The sequence below is a fragment of the Neltuma alba genome, unplaced genomic scaffold (genome assembly GCF_004799145.2).
Source record: "Neltuma alba isolate B1F8T4 unplaced genomic scaffold, ASM479914v2 tig00011735_pilon, whole genome shotgun sequence".
Lineage (NCBI taxonomy): Eukaryota > Viridiplantae > Streptophyta > Magnoliopsida > Fabales > Fabaceae > Neltuma > Neltuma alba.
Window position 1 is genome coordinate 27,734 of NW_021636363.1, and position 6,000 is coordinate 33,733.

Sequence of the window (6,000 nt, forward strand, 5' to 3'; positions counted from 1 at the left end):
TGTAAAGATATGCATGTGTTCAAACATGAACAATTTTATGAGCAATTTGGTGTTCTTGTGTCCACATGTGTGACGCTATTTCGAACACTCTCCAATTTGGTTGCGGCTTTGTGAGCATTCCATGAGCAATTTTGTGATTATTCTTTTCGTCTTCTTTTGTGGATTATTTGGATTTAGTTATGCTCTTCCCTCTAATTTTGCTAGGCTGTCTAGGTTTGGCATTTAGGCCTCCGATTGGCGGCATATTCTGGTGCTGTGGTTTGATCGGTGGTTCAATGGAGTAATGAAGTGTTTGGGTTAAAATAATAGATTATGTACTTTCTGGATCACTCATTCGACAGTTTATGGTGGCAATTTATGTTCTCAGGGCAAGAATGGAAGCATTTGTCCTGGTGTTCTTTCTTTGGACTCATAACGACCGACACAACTGTTGCCTGGTTTTTAACTTAATTTTTTTCAAACTGAGTATAATTTTTTCAATTATATGCTCAAGAGGAAATGAAAAGTTATTCCCTAATTTGATTGCAGCGACTTAGCAATTTTGGAAATGATGTGTCTGCACTATATTGGAGTAGTACTATGGGGTTGAGAAAATATGAGGTCAGACTGCGGACAATGAAGCTTAACACAAGGATTATGTTTTCCTGTGTTTTTTGATGACTTGGGCGGAAAGAGTATGGCTTTCTCTTTTGCTGCATTTTTTTGGGTGAAAGAATGTGATTTCACTGAAGGATTCTCTGAAGGGTCATTCATTCCATTCCCTATTCCTATGAGATTTCGTGCTTTTTGATATTAAATTTCCTTTGTTCTTATTTTACTTCTGTTATGTGTTTAAGCTAGTTGCTGCTTGTTAACAACATATCCGGATAAGCTGCCGTTCTAGAAGGAGAAGGACGTTAAAATCAGTTGATCTTCTTTACATGCGTGGCTGCCGTACTAAGAAATTAAGGAAGTTATAACCAGTTGATTTTCTCTATATGCATCATCAGAAAATCTCATAATTTGATTTTTTTTTTTGGGGGCCTGACTCAATTTGATTTCACAAACAAGTTCTCCGTGTATTATTTAAATTCTACGTGTTTCCTATAGAATTTACTTATAATTTTCTGATTGTTTTAATTCTCGGGAAAAAAAGAAAGTATATCTAAAATATTCTTTAAACGGCGTATTTTTATATCCGAAAGGGAAAAGTGGTACACTTATTTGATTTTTTGGAAGCGTAAAACTTGACTTGCTGAAATCTTAAAACTTTCTAATTAGTTTGCAGAAAATTAACTTGCATTTCATACTCACCTTAAACTAACTCGTAAAAGTGAAAATGATAAGAGCATTGCTTTAAATTGTTGTGTCTCATCCTGGTCTTTAATTTGTGGTTTATTTTTTCCCCTGACATAGGTAGAGAGAGCATGGCTTTCCATTCGCTGGGTTCATTAGAGGAAGTGGTTCCACTTAGAAGTGTCATTCACACCCGAACGACTACTTTTTGATTTTGATTTTTCTAAAGCAGTTCTAGTGTGTTTGTTTGACTTCTAATATCTAACTGTTCACTTTGCGTCTTATTTTGTTGCAGCTAGTTAACAATGTGTCTAGATAAGCTGTCCTAAAGTTTTGCAGAAAGTCTGGTTGCATTTTCTTGGCTTATGCCTTCTCTTCTGTATGCTTTTTGATACTATTCCGTCTTTCCTAGTGTTGTGTCCGGTATGTATGGCCTTTAATTGAAGCTTTCTGTCTTAGGTGAAAAGAGCGTGGTTTTTCCTTCCGTGGATTCGTTTGGTGAAAGAAAGTAATTATGCTTAGAAGGGTTATTCTTTCCAGAATAGTTCCGTTTAGATTAAGTTTGATTTCCCCCCTAATTTAATTTAAATTGTTTTGGTTTGGCTTCTGATATTTTGGTGATTAATTGGGGGCCTATTTTGTTGCAGCTAGTTAACAATATGTCTCGATAAATTTCCTGATTTTCACCCAAACTTGGTGACAATGTCCTCCTCGCGCTCACAGTGTTTCATCCAAATTGCATGGCCCTTAATTGTTTTGGTATGACTTTTGATATCTTGGTGTTTGATTGTAGGCTTATTTTGTTGCAGCTTGCTAGCAATGCGTCTTGATAAGTCGCCTATAGTTTAACTAAAAACTTGGTTACTTTCTGTTTGTGCATTTTCTTCTCTACGCATTTGGAAATGATTTTGTGTTCCATAGTATCTCATCCAGAATATATGGCGTTGATATGTGTTCTTTGAGTTAGGTGAAAGGAGCGTGGCTTTCTCTTTTGGTTGCTTTCTTTTTGGTGAAAGAATGTGATTCCAATAAAGGGTTACTCATTCCCCAACTTCACCTTTTAGATTGTCTTTTTCCCTCATTCAAGTTCATGTGTTGTTCTTCTTCTTTTGATGTGTAGGTGTTTAATTGGAGATTTGTGTGCAGCTGGTTTACAATGAGTCTTGATGAGTTGCCTAGTTTGTCACGAAAAAATTGGTTACATCTCGCTACTTGTGCCTTTTATCCTGTACGCTTTCGGATGTGATTATACATTATCTATATTGTATCCCGTCCATGTCTTTAATTTGAGTTTGTTTTTGACATCGGTAAAAATAGCATCCCTTACCGATGGTTTCATTTGGTTCAGAGGAAGTGATTCCAATTAGAAGTTTCATTCACTCGCTAATGGCTTCTTATTTTGATTTTTTTTTTTAAATGCTCAATGTCCAATTGTTTTTGTTTGACTTTTGGAATATTGCTGTTTAATTGTGGCTTTTGTGTCATTCCTGTTTATGCCTTTTCTTTTATACGCATCTTGATACTATTGTTTCTTTTGTAATGTTTCATTTTGAGCTTCTTTTTACCTTGAAGAAAAATTCTAATCTTTTGTTTGAATTTTAATGTATTATTTAATTGTAGGCTTTTTTTCCTCGGTTGGTTAAAGTGTTCCAATAAGGTTCCCTTGAGTTTCATAAAAAAACTATTACATCTTCCTGTTTATGCTTTTCCTCTTCCTTTTATATTTTGAGCGCTGATTTTTCTCCCTAATCTCAACTTGAATCGTCTGAGTTTGGCTTTTGATATTTAGGTGATTAATTGGAGGTTCATTTTGTTGCCGCTGATTACTGTGTCCCGATAAGTTGGCTAGAGTTTCACAAACAATTTGGTTACACGTTCTTTGCTTGTGTCTTTTCTTCTGTACTCTTTTGGAATTGTTTCTGTTCCCCCCCCCCCCTTCATAGTGTGTATGGCCTTCAATTGTAGTGTTGTATGACTTTGGTCAAAGGGAGATTGACATGGTGAATAACATAGGATATTTGATTTGATTCCCTTGCTGAATTGCCTTAATCTGTTTAGTAGGTTTTGGCCATTATCTTGTTTGGGTGCCGCTGGGTTGCAGTCAGAGGCGTGTCAGATTGAAGCTGGGTTAAAGATAGTGGTGTTTACTATATACCATGTCGTAGAATTTATGCAAGATTGTGTGATATCTCTCTTATCGTGATATGTATGAGTAGTCTTTTTTGTTTGTAGAAGAATTTATGCTGTTCGAGCATCAAAGTTTCTCATTGTACCTGTATATGGCTTGCAATTGGTATTGCGGTGAGGTAGCTAGTGATTACTGATGTTATACAACATTCTGTGGCGGATGTTTTGTTTTGCCATATTGGGATGATGATCTTGAAGATGCCTACGACTCAGCATTTTTTCCTAACTCCGATTCTTTGAACCTCAATCTAGCTTAAAGGGTTATTCATTTTGGAACAGTTCCGTTTAGAGTGAGCTTTGATTTTTCCCCTACTTTCATTTTAAATTGTTTCGTTTTCTGACTTTTGTTATTCTGGCCATTAATTGAGGCTCATTTTGTTGCAGCTGGTTAACAGTGTTTCTCTAAAGTTGCCTCATTCTCTCAAAACTTTGGTGATGTCATCCTGCTGATGCCTTTTCTTCTATATATCTTTGGAAATGATTGTGTTTCATAGAGTTTCACCAAAACATGTGGTCTTCTTCCTACTTGTGCCTTTTCTTCTGTACTCTTACGGAAATGATTTTGTGTTCCTTAGGGTCTCATCTAGAATCGATGGCCTTGATAGTGTTTTTTTTTTGTTTTTTTGGGGACTTTGGAAGAGCATGGCTTTGAGAACTGCATGGCCTTCTCTTTGGCTGCGTTCTTTTTGGTGGAAAAATGTGATTCCAGTGAATCTCTTTGGCTGCGTTCTTTTTGGTGAAAGAATGTGATTCCAGTGAAGGTTCATTCATTCTACGACTTCTCCTATTAGATTTTGTGCTTCTTCTTCTTGTTTTTTTTTTTTTTTTCCATTTGTTTTCAAATTTGATTTGTCCGTGTTGAAGTTCTGATGTGTAGGTATTTATCTGGAAATGGTTTTTGTTGCTGCTGGTTTCCTCCGTGTCTGGATAAGTTGCCTGGTGTGTCGCAAAAAATTTGGTTGCATCTTCCTGCTTATGGTTTTTTATTCTGTCCAGTTTTGGATATGTTTATATATATTTTGGTGTCTCATCATCTTGGTCTTTCATTTGATTTCTGTTGTTGACCGTAGGCAAAAATAGCGTCTCTTTCCTATTGCTGGGTTTGGAGGAATTGACTGCACAGAGAAGTTTCATTCCCAACCCAACGACCCCTCCTCTATTTTTATTTTTTTAAACTAAAAAAAGTTCAGTTATTTTTGTTTGTGTTTCAGCATCTGACTGTTTAATTTGTGGCTTATTTTGCTGCAGCAGTTGAAACAGTGGGTTTTGTTAAGTTGCCTTGAGGTTTTGCAGAAAAGTTGGTCACATCTTCTTGCTTTGCCTTCTTTTCTGGACATTTTTGTCTGTTTTTCGTAGTTTTTCATTTATTTATTATGGCCTTAATTGGTGCCTTTTGACTTAGGTGAAAACAGCGTGGCTTTTTTTTTTTCCCTGGGTCCGGGGTCGATCAAAGTAATTCCATTCAGAAGGGTTATTGATTTTAGAATAGTTCCTTTTATATTGAGCTTTGATTTTGTCCTTGATTTTTCAATTTCAATTGTTTTTGTTTTCATCACGTTCTTTAATTTGTAGGTTTTTCTTTCTGACATAGGTGAAGAGAGCTTCATTGTCCATTCACTGGGAACATTTGGTTTAGCGGAAGTAATTCCATTTAGAAGTTAACAACGAGTCTAGATAAGTTGCCTTGAAGTTTCTCAAAAATCTAATTACATCTTCCAGGTTATACCTTTTCTTGTACACACTTCTTGCGGGGTATTTCTACCATTATGTATGACCGTTAATTAAAAGCTTTTTGACTTAGTTGAAGTGAGTGTGGTCTTTAAGATTTCTTTAGAGATATTTGTGAAGGAGTTTATGCAAGATTCGGTGGTATTTGTGAGTTATGAACTGTTTCTCTATTTGTGAAGTTCATGTTCCGAGCATCAATGACTCTTATTGAATCTTTTCATGGCTTGCTATTACAGAGAAGGAGCATGATTTATCACGATGACGTTTCCTATCAACATAGGGTTTTGTTGCAGCTTGTCCGCAGACTGCAACTTCTTAACCAGCAGTCAATCATTCTTACATTCGAGTACTTTTGAGGTGCTTTTATTGGAAGCTTGAATTGGGCCTGCTGGTTAAGAAGTTGTAGTAAGTTGCCTAGTGAATCCAGTATGTATGGCTTTTAATTTAAGCTTTTTGACTTTGGTGAAAAAAGCGTGGCTTTTTCTTCCGTGGGTTGGTTTGGGTGAAAGAAGGTAATCATGCTTAGAAGCTCATTCCAGAACGGTTCCTTTTAGATTAAGTTTGATTTTTCCCCTAATTTTGGTTTGACTTGTGATATTTTGGTGATTAATTGGAGGCCTATTTTGTTGCAGCTAGTTAGCACTTGGTCTCGATGAATATCCTGATTTTCGCAGAAGTTTGTGTGGTCCTTAATTGGACATTCTTGACTTGGGGGAGAAGAGCACGACTTTTCCTTCCCTGGTTCATGTGGGTGAAAAATAGTGATTACAGTTTTATTCATTCCCCTTGGCTCTATTGGAACATATGTGT

The 6,000-nt window shown here is 36.3% G+C and overlaps 1 long non-coding RNA gene across 1 annotated transcript; it reads left to right on the plus strand.

The window, feature by feature from the left end:
• Window positions 1-839: 839 nt before the first annotated feature.
• Window positions 840-2,256, plus strand: LOC114717376 (uncharacterized). The gene is made up of 3 exons (XR_003737708.1): window positions 840-1,654; window positions 1,735-1,783; window positions 1,923-2,256. It is a non-coding gene; the product is annotated as an uncharacterized LOC114717376 (long non-coding RNA).
• Window positions 2,257-6,000: the final 3,744 nt, after the last annotated feature.